General features: G+C 37.9%; 1 non-coding gene across 1 annotated transcript; it reads left to right on the plus strand.

Annotated features, from left to right (window-relative positions):
• Positions 1-2,977: 2,977 nt before the first annotated feature.
• Positions 2,978-3,084, plus strand: LOC123798327 (U6 spliceosomal RNA). Its single transcript, XR_006781250.1, has one exon. It is a non-coding gene; the product is annotated as a U6 spliceosomal RNA (small nuclear RNA).
• Positions 3,085-17,002: the final 13,918 nt, after the last annotated feature.

A 17,002-nucleotide genomic window follows, 5' to 3' on the forward strand; every position in this document is an offset into this window, starting at 1 on the left:
TTGTGGTTTCTAAGAGCTCATGGTCCTCTTTGATGCCCCTGCCCAAAGAAGAAAAACTGGCAGCTTTGCTGGCAGGTCCAGAGAATATGCATGCCTCCCAATAATCAAACACTGAAAGGGTTTCTATTGTAAAGTCTTCTTGTTACTACAGGTTCTTTCCTTGACCACCTGAAGGTCTGCTGAAAGGTCAATTAATGATTAATAGTCAATTAATTATTAATCTATGTAATTTGCAAATTGGTTGACTCTTAGAGTGAGTCACTATAAATAAGCAAAAATATATCTTGGTTGAATTATGTTTCCCCAAAAGATGTTAAAGTCCTAACTTTCAGTACCTGTGATTGTACTTATTTGAAAATAGGTTCTTTGCAGACAATCAAATGAAGATAGGGTCATTAGGGTGAGCTCTAAGATAATATGACTGCTGTCTTTATTAAAGGGGAAATTCAGACACAGAGACAGACACCCACCTTGGGAGAATGCCATGTGAACATAGAGGCAGAGATTGGAATACTGTGTCTATGATTTGAGGAATGCCAAAGATTAAGAGCAAACCACCCCAGCTAAGGAGAGGCATGGGACAGCTTCTCCCCATAGCATTCAGAAGAAATCAACCCTGCTGACACCTTGATCTTGGACTTGTAGTATGAAGAACTGTGAGACAGTAACTTTCTGTTGTTTTAGCTACTTAGTTGTTTTTTGTTTTTTGTTTTTTTTAAGCAGGCCCTACACCCAACATAGGGCTCAAACTCACAACCCTGAGATCGAGAGTTGCACGCCCTACCAACGGAGCCAGCCAGACACCCCTAAGGTACTTAGTTTGTGGGATCTTGTTATGGCAGTTCTAGAAACTAATACATGATTTATTCATGAAAACAAAATATTATTGTAACCCATACTATTGTCATATTTCCACTTCACTAAAACTTTTCTAATTTTTCCCACTGTTAGTTTTATTTGGTATTAAATGTCTGGGAAAACAGAGTATGTTTCAATAAATAGTTATGAATGTGATTTGCTGTATACTTTGAGTGGGGAAAAAGTGTTCTGAGTGTATTTCTACTCCTGCCCTTGTTTTTCTTCTGTATGCACTTGTGGCCTTAGATAACACTGCTTAACCATGCTTCTGCCTGAGATGAAACTCTACTTGTCACTATACTTAGGCAGATTCCAACTTTACAGATCTTTCCCCTCAGATCAAAAGACTTTTTTTTTTTTTTTTTGTAAGGCAGGCAGCTAATTTATTTTTCAAAACGGTGAGTCAATTGTTCCAAACCACTGCCAGGTTAACTTGTATTTCCTTATGAGACACTCCTTAAAGGAAACAAATTTTATCTTCAGTAGGTTAAGAAAAGAGATCAACAAAGCGTTTTTGTTTTTGTTTGAAATGTCATGTCCTAAAGGAAAGAAAAGTCAGAAGAGGAAAAAAGGGAAGACTTCCTCAGATGAAAATGTCAGCCAGCTATATCATATTTTACTCACCAAAATGTGTCCTTCTTTCTCCCTCATTCATTCTCTCAGTTTCCCCCCACTCTCACACTCAAAGATCACGGCGTAAACAATAGCAAAGGAACAATATCTCAATTTTCTTTAATACAGACCCAAGTATTAAAAAGTTTTCAATTTTTGTTTTGAAGTGCTGAAAGCCTCCAAAATTGTTTTATGGCACTTCACGTGGCGAGTCATATCCAGAGGTCTTGGGTGCTGCGAATAATTAAATCTATTTGCCACGACAACATTTTTGGTGCAGTAAGCTCGAGAAAATTTTCACCAAACCTTGTCATTACTTCGGAACTCTTTGGGATTCACTGGTATAATAGCATTCTCTAAAAATGTTTGTTCCTTATTAATTCCTACAGGTAAAGATGATAATTTTTCTGATCTCTCAGTGAGGTGAAAGGTATCCACTGATTTGCTTTGTTGCCTCAAACTGCACTGACTGGTAACATTGGGGGAAATTCAGTCTTCTGTCTTTGAAGAGCTACACATCCTTCTCAAATGTCAGTGTGGTGTTTGAGGTTCTGACCTAACTGCCAAGCCTGCAACTAATTCCAACAATCTGGCTGGCACATGGCAAGTTTTCTAAAGATCACGTCTTGCCTGAAAAAGATAAATCATTTTATTGATTCCTCTTGGCCTGCATATAAATTATACAAATCAGAAAATAGAGTGATTTGGAGAGCAAAGCATTTGTCATTTCTGATTTTGAATTTTGTGAAACGCCTGAGTACTTTTTGCCACTGGGATGAATCCATAAGCTGAACTTTAAGAACTTTGAACCAAGCTTTAAAAACTTGGACCTGCGATTTGCTGCTTCCAGGCTTTTCTGTCTTCCCCCTCGGTCCTATTTCTCTCTATCTCTAGCCCGCTAAACTTCCAGGCCCAGAGGAACTGCCCTGGCCTCTGGTTCTGTGATTTTCAGAGCAAAGTTTTCTAGGTTCTTCCCAGTTTCTTGATTCTTCTTCATCAATATCTATGTAAAGCTTTGAGCATTTGTTTAAGATATATCTCATTGTCATTTATACAAAATATTATCAATTGGGATGATTTGTCCTCGTGGACTGAGAGAAGCCAGATATGGTAGATATCCCGGAAGATCTTTTGTCGTTTTCAAAAGAATAAGAGAATAGAACCAAATAAAACCACCCGGTTACTCTGGTCCTCCATTCTGCCTGCAATGCGCATCATTGCCTCTTCATAAGCAGAGAAGGAGATTTGTGGACGTTCACCCTCATCTGAACTCCCTGCCACAAAGGTCACATACTATCTCCAAAATTGGGCCATCTCATTTTTTAAATGTCAGGCGTATGCTAGGAAATATTGTGCTAAATCAATGATCTGTTTTCCAGCTCTCTGCCCACTATGAAATAAAAACGACATGAATTTTACTTCCTAAAAGAAAGGACACAGTCGTTAAGGAAATCTCTAAGAAAAGCCAATAAAATCACAAAGTTTCTTACAGAAGTGGCTTGATACTGTGCTCACTTTGGCAGCACATATACTAAAATTGCAACGATACAGAGAAGATTAGCATGGCCCCTGCACAAGGATGACACGCAAATTCGTGAAGCGTTCCATATTTTTAAGAAGCAGAAGGTTTTATAGTCAAAATGTGGAGATTATTGATATATGAAACAGAAGCCAAGAAAATTGGTCTTGTGAAGTAAAACTCTTTTTACATTTAGAGTTCTGTTTCAGATTTCTTCTTTCCCACCCTTCAGATGACTTTGGCTTTTTCTTTGTCTTCAGACATTTGTGAGGTCTGTAATTTTTTTTTTTTAATGTAGAAAATGTGAATTTTTTTGTCCTCTAATTTGTTGATGCCCTGTGTACTCCCTTGGTTGTAAAGACATCTCAATCCTACCTTGGTTCTCTTTATACTCACCAGGTACAAATTACTGGTGTGTTTTATAAGCTGCAGCTACTGTACACAGCCTATCTGATATAATCTTGTTCTGCTGATTTATTTCTTATAAATATTAAAATGACTCCCCAATTCTTTTGCAGAATTGCAAATAAAATAAGATAAGATAAAATAAAATAAAATAAAATAAAATAAAATAAAATAAAATAAAATAAAATAAAAGTGGCTTGATACTATTTTGTTTTGTGCATATAATGTGTTGTTTGAAGAAAGGCCCCAAGGACCTTCCTGGTATTGCTTGGCCTCTCAAAGAGAAGCTATCCATTGGGCATCAGTGTGTTCTGTGGGGTTTTTTGGTCACTGAAAGGTAGGCACAAAGGGCAATAACTTAATTTAAAACAACATTGCCTAACATGTATCAAAAAATGTCTCATTTGAAAGCTCAGGACCTTGGAAAGACATCCTAAAGAACTTGCTCCTTGTGTCTCCTGACTTTTTTCAGTTTTAGAAAACAAATGGCCTCTGTTGTCTGTTAAAGAACAAAAATTTAACTGAAAAAATTTGAAGATCTAATTGGGTTTATGCAATGATTCATGAATGAGGGGACAGCATCCCTTCTCGTAAATGGATAGGTGCTCAGAGGAGCTGTACAAAGTAAAGTTTTTTATAGGCATGAGGAAGGTGAGTCAAGGAGGTTGTTAGCAAAAGGAAAGATTTTTTTCAGGTCTGGTCATCTTCTTTTTGGGGGGATGGGAATGGGAGGGGGGATCTTATTATGTAGATGGCCTCACTAATACTGATCAGGAAATTTCAGATTGACTGTTTAAAGGTAACATTTCTGGGAAAGGTTGAAACTGCAATTAAATCTTGGTTGGCTGTAGTGGGGGCAAATGACTCTATTTTGGGCCAAATGAGAACAAACAGAATCTATTCAGAGCTTTCTAGAGCTAGGGAGTTAACTACCATTACTTGTATCTGGCAGAGGCTCAAAGGCAAACAGGGGAGTGGGAAAGTTTTAGAGTGACAAAAAGGGAAGACTTCATGAACACTCTGCTTGGAGGTTGTGAATGCAGGGAAGCTGGAAGCAGATTAACTAGAAGGATGATGTGATTGGTTTGGGAGCATACTTGGCTTTCTCTGGTTGATCCTGAGTTGCATGCATGGACAATAAAGAAGCTGGCAGTCACTAAGTCCTGACCATACTGGGCTGATGGCTGCAAAGGTTGCTACTTGGTCAGAGTGCTATTGACATGTATGGTCTGGCCATTGTCCCTTTATATATTCAGTGTCTGGTATAATATATTAAGCTATCGTCCTTTTGATGGAAATTTCACTGCCCCCCCCCAATGGTTTTGCTACTGTAAACAATGCAGGTATTTCAATTAGATAAAATGAATGAATATCACAATCAACAGATATGCAAATTTTTTTGTTTCAACAGATATTTTTATCTGGCCCTCAAAACTACCCTTCTAATTTACCTAATTGTACAATTGTGAAGCTTCATTTCAGATAGATGATTGAGAATGCTCTTTTCTTCTAAAACATTGGTTGATGAAGATCAAGTTAGATATATTCTACTGACATTAAATCTAATGAGATAATTTACCATTGAAAAAGAAGTTAGGGATCACATGAAGCATCAATAAAGTGATAAATGGATTAGGTCGGTTTGGCTGTTTTCCATTGACTGCTTCTGGGTTGTACTGCACTTGAGGAGAACATTGGCAGTTAGGACAAGATTTCATAAGCCAGCTGGAAAGACCATAAATACTTTTTTAAATAGTAAAAACCACAATGCCTGGAGTAAGAGCCAAAGGAATGAAAAGATATTTTATACACAATTAATGGAACAAGTATGAGTGGAAATGAGAAATGAGATACAGGCAAGAGATAATAAATGGGCTTTAAAATATTAAAAGACACCTGGAATGGAACAGAGTATAAAAATTGGAAAATACAAAAAAAAAAATGGAAAAAGCAAATCCTAGTTTTAAGGATTTAAAAAAATGGATGATACAACTCAAAAGCATTTTCCTTGTTTTAAAGATTTTCTTTAAAAAGGATGACACAATTCAAAAGCATTTTCTTTGTTTTAAGGATTTGAAAAAAAAGGATGATACAACTCAAAAGCATTTTTGAGTGCCTCCTTGTGAAACATCTTATGCTATAGGAAGCATTAAGAAAATCATAGGTTCTAGGGGCGCCTGGGTGGAGCAGTTGTTAAGCGTCTGCCTTCGGCTCAGGGCGTGATCCTGGTGTTATGGGATCGAGCCCCACATCAGGCTCCTCCGCTATGAGCCTGCTTCTTCCTCTCCCACTCCCCCTGCTTGTGTTCCCTCTCTTGCTGGCTGTCTCTGTCTCTGTCAAATAAATAAATAAAATCAAAAAAAAAAAAAAAAGAAAAGAAAATCATAGGTTCTAATCTCAGAAATCCCACAATTTGATTAATATAGGAAACATTATGGTAGAAGTAACTAGAAACCATCTCAAACTGCCTAAAAAATAAGGAAATTTTATTGACTTGTGATTGCAAAGCCAAGAAGAAAAGCAAATGCCGGAGTGGTTTGACACAGTGGCTCAGAAAAGTCAACAAGAATCTGGGGACTGTTTTTATTTGTTTTTGTTTACCCTCCACTCCACCTTTCAGAATGTCAGTTTCATTGTGTCTTTCCTCCTGGACCCGAGGCTATTCTGCCAATAGCTCTCCAAACATCTTGTTTTCTTTCCAGACATTGAATGAAGACCTGAGTTTTGCCTTTATAAGCTAACTTTGGCTCATTTGCCCATCCATCAACTCCTTATGACAGAAGGATGGGAATGTGCTGCTTGTCTTAGACCGATCAGGGCTCACACCTGAACTTCTGAATGGGGACCATCCTAGCCACATGTCATGGCCGTTACACAATGGAGGGGCGCAGGTTCTTAAAGGAAAATCTGGGTGCTACAGGCAGAGAGGAAGAGATGAGTGATACTGCGCCTAAACTGGCAACTAAAAAGTATCCACTACACAGTCCTGGTTGAGGGCAGTAGACGAGTATGCAAATAATCCCAACAGACAGAGTGTAGCAAGTGTTCTAAAGTCGAAAGAGTGTGGGGGGGAGGAATCCACATTTAAATGGACTGTTTTGCTTAAATTTTGTCAAAGTAAGCTCCTATGACCTGTGTTGTTTGTTTAGTATCTTCCTACTGTTAAAAGACTATTTTCAAAAGAGGGTAAAATCAACACATCTTATACAGATTAATGAACACAAGTTAAAGATTTTCATTAACTCATTAATGAGGACATCTGCAAAGTGTCAGAACCCGTTTCAGAGAAAAGTCCAAAAAAGTACAAACTTATTTAGAGTAAAGGAATATTGAACGGAGTACATAAATGAAGACAAAACTAGCTAGGAAAGTCCATTGAACCTCTGTTGGAAAGAAGAGAATTTTCATGCCTGTAGATGAGAATTACTTTGTATTGTTATCGGTTATTGATAATTTACAAAGGTGCAAAATACCTCCCATAGAATCATGGTCACAAGGAGCAGAAGGGAGAGCTGTCGACAATGCATAATTTTCTGTTGAAGCACACATTTTCTCTATACTGTGGCGCTAAGTACATTTACACAACCAGGTTAAAAAAATTCATTAACCTTCCTGAAAGAGTGCTGTCTACACTCAGTATTTCTATTTTCCCCAATCATGGATGTAAATTTCAGTGTAAATCCCTATTATAGCATTAGGTGTTCCTCCCCTCCCCCTACCTGCCTGGAACACACAGTCCTTTGTATTTGTAACATCAGAGTACATGTTGCTATTTCTATTTCACTCTTTGTGTCAGTTTTCTCTTTTTGCTGAGTCCTCGCCACCCTAGAGCTTGTAGCCAGTAGCTTAGCATGAGGGCTTCCACGTAGCTAATTAGTTTATTAGCTGTATGTCCCAGTGAAGGGAAGAGTGGTGTTTACTTGGAACACAGTTTAAAAGGCAACAAGACAATACAGTGGCCAGAATTGAATCAGAACAATCATTATTTGCAAAATTATAAGACTGACTTTTTTTGAAATTTAAATATAAAAATGGAAAGTCACAAATATAAAGATTTAAGGGTTTTTTTTCCCCATAGCCTTAGTGCTAAATCAATGGAATTATTTAACCCCTAATTGCTATACTACAGATTTCATTAGTGTACTTTTGAAATAAAAGTATTTAATTGAACTAAAAGAGGGTTCAAACACAGGTCAGAGATGTTAGCTGGATTGTTGTATAGGAGGATGGTTATTAAGGAACCCAAGGACGTTCCCTCCCTGGAGATTTCCCGCAGGAGAAAGCCTATCCCCTGCCCCGTCAGCTTACTTAGAAGCATTTCTCTTCATAGTTTAGCAATAAAGTAACTCTCAGGTAATTTGTTACAGCACAGGGAGAGACTCTGCAAGAGTGGATTCGCCTTTCTTTGCTTCTATCACCATAATCTCTGAGAAACAAAGAGAAACTGTTTCTCAAGAATGACAGAAAATAAACCAAACATTTTAATCAAGCAAACACAGTTAGGAAATAGAATCGTTCTCTCCCCCAAGAGATGATGCTCTTTAGGACTTGACTTTGCTGAAGAAACAAGCACGAACGCTTCCCTTCCATTTTCAAGATGCAAAATCCTTCTATACACAAAAGAATTCAAACTTAAAAGAAGAATGCTAGAGACAGTCTGAAGGCCTGTTTGAGTTTAGACACAGCAGCTCAAGCAGCCTAAACACAAGTCCCAGGTAAAGGGGATTCTGATTAGACACCCCGATTACCAATGACCCCAAATTGTCTCTTTCCAGACCCAGATTTGTGTGTGTGTGTGTGTGTGTGTGTGTGTGTGAATGTGGTTTTCTTTTACATTCATCTTTTTTCCCCTCCCAACTACAGTTTCAGGTCAGATAGAACCCTGCCATACTTTGTCCTCCCCTGACTCCAAAAGAGGCCACAGAAATGGGAAGAGAGCTAGCAATCAGTTCTCCCTCCATGAACCACCATCTCCAGAAATTTCCCTAAAGTGCCAGTCTACACTTTTGGAAACCAAGATAAGTTTATCTCTAAACGTATGTGAGGTTTTTTCCCCCTACTGATTTCTATAAATTTCTCTCTGGTTGGAAAGCAGAGAGAAAATACACTTTCACACTGATACATTTGATGTTCTAAACTTCTTTCCTGTGAATAGACTATTTCCAAATATTCTACCGACGCCTCTGTGTTATGGCTTACTTCGATCATTCTGCAGGGTGCCAAAGACTCGGAAGCCGGGGACGGGCTGAGAAAGTCTCCGCTGCTCATTGCCTCCTGAGTTGAGAGCAGCTGCTATTTCGACTTTAGCGTAGGGTAATCAACCTGCACTACCGGAGCTGCTTGTCACATTTCTACAGGGACAAGTACTTTTGCATCTGCAATTCAATTCATATTACATATTTAATATATCATCATCACCAAGATAAAAGAGTGAAATAGGAAGATGATTGTATATACATATATTTTTCTCAGTACAAAAGCCCGCCATTTCGGGGCCTTGCTTGAGTCACTGTTGCATCTTTCATGTATTTTCATTAAAATTTTTATCTTCGAACTTTGAACCTAAAAAGGAGATACATTTTTTTTTGAAACAATGAGTGAGCATTAAGAAGCATTAATGCCTTCAAGAAAACAGTCACTTACGCCTTAGTTGAAGTTTTTCTCAATTAGTCTATGTTTATAGCATTTTGGCTTTGCCAGGAGAGAGAAGAAATCCATTATGATATGCCAATATACTTGGAAAGTTTTGACAAAAGTTAAACTAAACAAAGCCTTTATTTATTTTCAATTTAATTAAGAGGAATTGCTATGTTTAACTTTTTTCTGATTGTTTTCAGATCCAGAAGAAAATAGGAAATTTATTTAAATTATTCTTTCTATTATTTTCATAAAGCAGGCAAGGTTTTCCTAAATAGATCACTCATTAAAAATTAGGTGTAATCTTTTATCCTACTACCCATATTTTTCTAAGGAAAATCCTCCCTAAAATAAAAGTAGTTCTTCTGACCAATACTATTACGAGATTAATTAGGTTCACACACACAAATCCCCAACTGTATATTTACATTTTACAAAATTAAAATAGTTTTCTATCTTAGAAGCACTATATATGTTTTGTCAGAAGACTGGCAGTATGAAGAATTTACCCCTGAAAACAGAATCATGTTTGTTTTTGTTTTGGTTTGCTATTTAGTATAGTTGGGAAATAGGATACTTCAATTAAGCAAATAGTGTGGATTGTAGAAAGTGTATATATATACATACATACACATACACACATCACACACACCTACCAAGAGCAGAGCTGATCTTCTCAAACCCTCTCCTCTCTCTCCAAAAGTGCTTCTCCAGGACCCTAGACTCAAGAACTTGTACTTAACTTTGGTTTTTCTTTTTCTTTTACTTTTTGTTTTGCTTCCAGTTTGTTGGTATGCCATGACTCTATCTGTAATACTCTTGGGTTAATCTTTTTTTTCTTAATCTCACAACAGTCATACCATTGAGCCTGAAATAATTCAGCTATAACGGACTCCCTACTTCTTCCCCTCTGGTATTCTGTTGCAATCCTTTCTCCCTGCCAAATAAATGAAAATCCCAAACAAATTGAAAGCTGCTTTTAGAACTATCCCCTTAACCGTCTTTATTGTCCTGCCCTGCATATGGGTCTCACGTACCCTCATGACTTCTCAGGGTTTTAGGCCAGGGGTATATGATTTCATGTGCACAGAGGTAGTGGTGAGAATAACTTGATTCAAACAGGCCTTTTTGACAGAAACACAATCAATAAGGTGACCTGTGTGAACTAAACCCCAGGGGCAGACGGGATGTTGTGCATCTCAGAGGAGGCAGCGGGGAGAGAGAACGCTGTAACCTCGGGTAAGTTATTGAACCCTTATTGGTTTCTGGGAGGGATAGGCGGAATGGTGCATGTCAAACACCAAGAAACAGGTCTCGTGCGTAGAAAGCACTAGCAATAATTAGTTAACATTTACCTTTGAGGCAGAGAGATATGTACATAGATTTTCTTTATTTCTTTTTGCCACATATTATAGGCCTTCTGACACTTAAATTCCCCGTTTTGGCATTAATTTTTTTTATTATGAAAGTACAGTTGACATACAGTGTTATATTAGTTTCAGGTGTACAACATAGTGATTTGACAATTCTGTATGTTATCCAATGCTCACCATGCTAAGTGTGGTTACCATGTGTTCCCATACAATGTTATTTTAATATTATCGACTATATTTTCTATACTTTACTTCTCATCTCCATGACTTGTTTATTTCATAACTGGAATTTTGTACCTCGTAATCTCCTTCACCCATTTAACCCATCCTCCCACGTCCCTCCCCTCTGACCACCATTAGTTTGTTCTCTGTATTTATGAGTCTGTTCCTGTTTGTTTCTTTGTTTTGTTTTTTAGATTCCACATATAAGTGAAATCGTATGGTATTTGTCTTTCTCTGACTTATTTCACTTAGCATTTTCCCCACTAGATCTATCCATGTTGTTGCAAATGGCAAGACCTCATTCCCTTTTTATGGCTGAGTAATATTCCATTATGTATCCTATACGCTATATAAATATGTATATATCTCCCATCTTCATCCACTCATCTATGGATGGACACTTGGGTGGCGTCCATGTCTTGGCTATTGTAAATAATGCCACAGTAAATGCAGGGTTGCATGTATCTTTTTGAATTAGGGTTTTTGTTTTCTTCAGGTAAATACCCAGTAGTGGAATTACTGAATCACATGATAGTTTTATTTTTGATTTTTTGAGGAATCTCCATATTGTTCTCTACAGTGCTTGCATCAGTTTACATTCCCACCATGAAGAGTCCTTTTTCTCCGTATCCTCGCCTGGTGTGAGGTGGTGATATCTCATGGTGGTTTTGATTTGCATTTTCTTGATGATTTGTGATGCTGAGCATCTTAGTGTCTGTCTAGCCACCATCTGTACGTATTCTCTGGGAAAGTATCTATTCAGGTCCTCTGTCCATTTTTTAATTGGATTTTTTTTAAAGTGTTGAGTTGTAAAAGTTCTTTATATATTTTGGACATTAACTCTTTAACAGATATATCCTTTGCAATATCTTCTCTCATTCAGTAGACTGCCTTTTTGTTTTATTGATGGTTTTCTTTGCTGTGCGAAAGTTTTTTATTTTGGTGTAGTCCCAATAGTTTATTTCAGCTTTTGTTTCCCTTACCTGAGGAGACAGATCCATAAATATGTTGCTAAAGCCAACGAATAAGAGATTCTGCCTATGTTTTCTTCTAGGAGTTTTATGTTTTCATGTTTCAAATTTAGATCTTTAATCTATTTCAAGTTTATCTCTGTGTATGGTATAAGAAAGTCCAGTTTCAATGTATAGAATTGTTTAAACACTATATTGTGTACCTGAAATGAATATAACACTGTATGTTAACTATACTGGAGAGAGAGAGAGAGAGAAGGAAAGAAAGACAAAAAAAGAAAGTGGTCCAGTTTTTCCAACACCACTTGAAGAGACTGCTTTTTCCTCATTGTATGTTCTTGCCTCCTTTGTTGTTGATTAATTGATGATCTAAGTGGGGGTTTATTTCTGAGCTCTCTATCCTGTTCCATTGATCTGTGTGTCTATTTTTGTGCCCTTTTTGGTGTTTTTGTGGAAATTGTAGTGTTTAGACCTCTTATAATGCTGTTGTCAGAGTTTGCTTCTTTAAGGGCTGTTCAAGTTGATGCAAAACAAAACTACATAATTCTGTAAAACCTAATCGACTCATTTATGTAAACTATGCGGGACGGTTATGCAAGAACAAGTTGTGTATTTGCCTCAAATCACCAGTATCCATGATAACAATGAAAGAACATAATTCATATTCATGAAGCATCCTTTAAGCTCTGAAAGCCTTCATTTCATTTGTGGATGATATTATTTAGTGTCAGTTTTAAGCAAAAGGTGAAATATAGAAAGTGTTTTTAGTGTCACATATAAAATATTCTGTTGTTACTTCAGAGCTTTGTTTTGCATCATTAACCACAAACACAGATGTGGCAGATTTGCACAAATTCAAATTAATCTCAGGAAAAGAAGACACTTCAGAAAATTACTATCCATACTGAATAGAGTAAAATAATACAAGTGTGTGGGATCAGTGTTGGAAATGAGAAGGTAGCTGCCCAAAAAAGTTATTAAATGCCTCTGCCCTGGAGAAGAAAGGCTTATTTAAGCAGAAAACTACTTTGGGAACCAATGCTCAGTTAAATAGAGTGAGAGACACAACTACATTTGCTAAAAATGAGACACGGATCTTCCTTTAAATATTTTCTTCTTGTTATGAAGTCTAAGTTTTTAAGTTGTGTACAATAAAGCCTTCCATGTGTGTTGTTTCAGATTTTATAAAGCTTTGTATATCTGCACACTAACTGCAGATCAGAATATTAAGTTTCTGAGAAAAGAGATGGTGATGTTGAGAGAGATTATGTAATTTATCCAAGGCATGGCAAAGATAAAATACCCAACTTCCATTCAGGTGGATTTCTCACTACGTTAAATGGACCCTAGAATCTTTCACATTTCCCTGTCAAAAGGAAGGAGTGAAAAATGGACAAAGGACTTGAATAGACATTGCTTCACAGAAGATAGACAATGGCCAATAAGCCCATGAAAAGATGCTCAATATCACAATCATTGGGGAAATGCAAATCAAAACGAGGTTGGGGTACCACCTTCCATCTATCAAGGTGGCTACGTCAAAAACAAAATAGCAAGTGTTGGTAAGTAGGAGAAGTAACGAGAACCCTTATATTCTGTGGATGGGAATGTAAAATTGTGCAGCTGCTGTGGAAAATAGTTTGGCAGCATTATTGGAGTATTATTAAGCCATAAAAAAGGAAGGAAAAATATACCACAACATGGATGAAACTTGAAGACGTTATGCTGAGTGAAATAAGCCAATTACAAAAAGGTAAATACTGTATGGCTCTACTTACTTGAGGTACTTGATGTACTCAAAATTATAGAGACAGAAAGTAGAATATTAGTTGCCAGGGACTGGGGGGCAGGGAGAAAAAGGGACTTATCATTTAATGGGTAGAAAGTTTTAGTTTAACAAGATGAGAGAGTTTTGGAGATGGTGGTGATGGTTGCACAACATTGTGAATGTATTTAATACCACTGAACTGTACACTTAAAAGAAGAAAGAAGCAATCAAAGAGATGGCCCAAAGCCTGAATCGAATATATGAAATGAGGCTCCCTTGAATATTGTGAGATACTTATTTTGTTTCTAAAATTCATGTCCTCTACTATATTACATTATGTCAGCAGATGTCCCACTAAGCCCCAAATATAAGTGTTATCATCAAACCCAATTTACAGATAAGAAGGTGAGCGTGATAGTTAATTTTTGAAGTGTAACAGACTGTCACAAAATCTTAGTGGTTCATAACCGAAAGAAATTTATTTTCCTTACTCATAGGTCTGTGGGTCCAATGGAGTTTGGCTGATTCAGCCAGCCTAGTCTCACACTGCGTGTTGGGCTCCCGTCTATTCCACGTGTCTCCTCATTGTCCTGAAACCCAAGGCACCTCCTCATGGCAGGTGGCAGAAGTGCAAGAGAGTAGGCAGAAGAATGCAACATCTGCAAAGGCCTCAGTTTGCGTGTCTCATTGTTCCTTCACCTTTCACCGATCACTGTCAAGCTCAAAGTGTTTGTCATTAAATTATTGGTTCTCCACTCCAGACCTACCTTTCTATGCTCTGATTCGTGATGCTGGATCTGGGGCCATATTTCTACTTGTTCAGATGGCTCCCAGGCTGAATTTATTAACTGGAATTACTTGAGGGGATTTGAAAACTGGAGAAAAAATATCCTTTTCCCCATTTTGCTTGTTCCTGTCACTCTTCCCCAGGAAAGTTTCTTCATCCTGACAACTGCAATTGGCTCCAGTTTCTAGTTAAAAAAAAATTTTTCCCACCTATCATCAGAAAAACAGTTTCATTAATACTCTCCCTCAGGATACCATCACCAGCTGGGCATCGTTTCTCCTCAGAGGTCTGAGCCGCCACGTGGGCCCCTCCACTAATCAAGAGAAGCAGCAGCAGCTGGGTGACACCTTCAAGCCAGGTCTGGGCGTCACATTCCACACCTTCGAAATTCGACTGCAGGAACTCTCCTTCCGTGTTCCAAAATTTCCAGTATCTTCACACCCAACAGAGTTGCGATGGGGTGAGGTGGGTGAGGTGAGTCGTTTGAGTCTGTGGTTGGACCCAGCCTTCATTTGGAACTTGCTATGTTGTTTACCATGGATTTTTGCATTAGTATTCTTTATCTTGCTTCCTGAGGTTTTTGGTGTCTTTTTGCGTTTTTTTTTTTAATTTTATTTAATTTTATTTATTTATTTGACACAGAGAGAGAGACAGCCAGTGAGAGAGAGAACACAAACAGGGGAGTGGGAGAGGAAGAAGCAGGCTCCCAGCGGAGGAGCCTTATGTGGGGCTCGATCCCAGGACTCTGGGATCACGCCCTGAGCTGAAGGCAGGTGCTTAACGACTGAGCCACCCAGGCGCCCCTTTGCGTTGTTTTTTGTTTTTTGTTTTTTGGTTTTTTTTACCTGAGGAGAGTGCCTCACTTGCCTGACTGTAGTCCGGGCTGAGCAAGGCACAGGTGTTCACCGCCCATGTCTCCAACCCTGTATTGTCCGATTATTGAGTATTTCCCAGCACTAGTTCTCTTTTGTGATGACAGGAACCACATTTCAAAAGGAAGGTGCTCCTTCTGCCCTCTTGCATTTCAGGCAGACTTTCTGAGTCTGTCTCAGCTCTGTTTCTAGTGTTGGAAACCCAGCCATGTTTGCTTTCTCCATAAACTCCCACTTTTCAGTCTTGATGCCTTTTTACACTTGGCACTAACTACAACAACTTTCACTATGCTGTTGAATAGGAGTCATTAACAAGGAAATGTTTGCCTGATTCCTGATTTTATATGTGGGTTTTTGAAAAGATGTTTTTAAAAGGATGTCCCTTGGGGCACCTGGGTGGCTCAGTCGTTTTAGCATCTGCCTTAGGCTCAGGTCATGATCTCGGGGTCCTAGGATAGAATGCCCCATCAGGCTCCCTGCTCAGCGGGGAGATGGCTTCTCCCTCTCCCTCTGCCCTTCCCCCTGCTCATGCTCTCTCTCTCAAATAAATAAAATACAAAAAAAAAAAAAATTAATAAAAGGACTGCCCTTAAAAGACCGCAGAGATGTGGTATTCCAATCAGTAGAACTTTAGCCAGTGTACCAGACCATCTACTTTGCAAAGAGTTTTATGTTATGCTGTTATAGGAATTTAATGGAATTTTCCCTCCGATTTCTAAATTTTTTCATGTTTTTCTGAATACACAATTAGCTTTGGTGTTGAATTCAATGAAAAGATTTCTTAAAAAATAAATTTTATTTGTATTCCCAGAATTGATTCCTATTCATCGTGGTTCATTCCAGTTCTAAAATACTGCTGAGGGCTATCTCCTAATATTTTATTCAGATTTGCTGCTTCTGTGTTCATAAATGTGATTTACCTATAGATTTCTGTGTGGCAACTTTTCAGGTGTGAGTGTCTATGTTATTTGGGCTTTATAAAACATTAGGAAATTTCTTTTACTTTTTACCACATAGAATGTTTAAATTGTATGGGTATAACTTGTTCCTTTTAGGTTTAGGAAAATTTACCTTTATAGTAATTCGGGGCTTTAGATTTTTTTGGTAAGGGAAGATTAACCAACTCTAACTGGCTTGATTAGAGCTGATTTCTACCACTATTAGTTCTTAGAAATAATTTTCATTATCCAAATGGTGAAATTCATTTGCATTGAAATTTGCATGGTACTTTTATTTTTTTGTTTTAATAGTCCCGGTGTATTTGGTTATTTCCCATTCATTTCTCATTTTCGAGTTAGTATACTTGGGTTTTTACTCTTTTTACCTCATGTGGCTGGATGGTGATCATTGTATTTTGCTACTTTTTTCTTTTTGTTTTCGGAAACAATGTTAGTTTCACAGATCTGTTTTAGTCCTTTTTTAATTTTAAAGTTATTTATTTTTATTTATTTGACAGAGAAAGAGAGTGCACAAGCAGGGGGAGCTGCAGGCAGGGGGAGAGGGGAGAAGCAAGCTGCCCGCTGAGTAGGGAGTCCCAAGTGGGGCCCATTCCAGGACCCTGAGATCATGACCTGAGCAGAAGGCAGACAGCTTAACTGACTAAGCCACCCAGGTGCCCCTAATTTATGTATTTTCATTGTTTCTTATTTACCAAAGATTTAATGATCCATTGATGCAATGCTCAGAGGTTATTTTCTAAATTCTTGTTTGTTTCTAATGATTCTTAAAGTACCTTGATCATTTTATTGCATTGAATCTGAGAATACAATTTTCATATTTCTACCTTTTGAATTCAGTGACTTTTTTTCTTTTGAATCATCATATGATCTCTTTTTCTCTAAATGCTCTGTGGATCTGAAGTAAGCAGGCCAGTCCAAAGACCCAGAACAGGTCCTGGGGGGCCAGCCAAGAGCGACCTTGCCTTCCTGCAGGATAGAAATCAAAGGTGAGACGGAAGTGACAACAGAGTTTATTGAGT

The sequence above is a fragment of the Ursus americanus genome, chromosome 1 (genome assembly GCF_024610735.1).
Source record: "Ursus americanus isolate L20-20 chromosome 1, mUrsAme1.1.p, whole genome shotgun sequence".
Lineage (NCBI taxonomy): Eukaryota > Metazoa > Chordata > Mammalia > Carnivora > Ursidae > Ursus > Ursus americanus.